This window comes from Penaeus vannamei, chromosome 38, assembly GCF_042767895.1.
Source record: "Penaeus vannamei isolate JL-2024 chromosome 38, ASM4276789v1, whole genome shotgun sequence".
NCBI lineage: Eukaryota > Metazoa > Arthropoda > Malacostraca > Decapoda > Penaeidae > Penaeus > Penaeus vannamei.
This window is the reverse complement of record NC_091586.1, coordinates 22965361-22967009: the sequence shown is the minus strand read 5'-3', so window position 1 is coordinate 22967009 and position 1649 is coordinate 22965361.

Below are 1649 nucleotides of genomic sequence, written 5' to 3'. Positions count from 1 at the left end.
CATAGTTTAAGCTGCAGCGACCTCACATTTACAGGTAAATGACGAAAATCCTCGCTGCATATCACCGGTCAGAGACTTCCCGGTAATTATTTACAGTGCGGGCGTCCTCGCCAGAGACTGTCCCGAAATCCATGTTACAAAATTTATTTATGAATCTATAATAAGTTAATAATAATAAGTTAATAATCTATAATAAGTTGCCGTGACTGGGCGTGCCAAAGGGGAGGGTTGGTTGCCCCGGGAAACAGTCTTCACCTCTTATGGGAAAGGCTATATCAGTAGCAACTTGAGGAGGTGTCATGGCGTCTGTTTTGATGATTGTTTAATGAAAATATAACCATTAAATTCATTATTTTCCGTCGTTTTTGAAGATTAAAGAGACCAAAATGATCGACCATATTCACTAAGCACCCGTAACTTTTGTGACGTCATCAAAATAAATCCCATGTCTTTTTTCCCAAATATAGAATCGGACGCCATGACACCTCCTCGAGTTGCTACTGATCTAGCCTTTCCCCGCTTCATAAGCACGGCAAGAAAGATCCTAAACTCGGGAGCGCCGAGTGGACTTTGGCTGAAAGTGACGCCTTCCGCTATCTTTTACCTTCATTTGTCGTTCGTGTTTGCAGATTATTTCTTGTACCGACGACTGCAACTTTTTGTCCTCTTCGAGAATATCATATTCAGTTTATCCGAACTTAGTACCTCCTTAACTGACCTCCAATTCCACAACACCCTTATAAAGTTGAAAAAAGTAATGAATACATGAAATCTGATAATTTGAAGTGTAACTATTTGAGACACGAATATTAACATGGAGTATATTTAATAAACAGTCCTCCTTAACGCTGTCCTTGACGACCTGTCGGAAATATCAGACCTAATGTTCACTGCACATCTTGATATGATTTTAAGAGGATCACTCCTGTGGCCCGAGTGTACATGCTGGACCTCTTACTAGTCAAAGAACCCATTAAGCAACTGGGTAGCTTGTTATTTATAAATTCCACAAGGAAACCAAGCCGAGAGACAGTGAATCGGGTGAGAAAACCTTACTATTTATATATAGAGATGATATATGGGATTCATATTTTACCTTCTCAGAGTAATGTTGTTGTTTTTTACAGTTATAGATTATCGAAAACTCTTATGTCTTTATAAACGTTGTTTTTTTTTTTTTTGTCAAAAAAATTCATTATTAACGTCATCGATGTTTGGTTATCGTGATTGTACTAAAGTTATACCAGTTTCAATTTTTTTTTTTAAGGAAAATACCTCATATTACAAGTAATAATGCTGGTATTAGACAAAACATTGTAATATTTCCATACTTTTTTATATAATTTTAATGGCTCATATTAGTAGTCAGTGAAAATGTTTGCGAAATATGACGAGCCAGCCACAGGCTTCCTTACAAACAAGAACATTCCATTCGCAGAATACTGGATACTATGCATGCATTGTCTGTAAAATTGCAGTGCTCATACGGTAGGGTTGTACCAATTGGAAATGTGGGGAACTGTACAATTAGGAGCAAAAGTTCAACTACACCTACAGTCTGGCAAATGTTTCTATGCGTCGCACATAGATGTCGCAGCATTCGTCGTATCCAAAGTAAAACACAGACGCAGTGGGCGGGGAAGGGATGA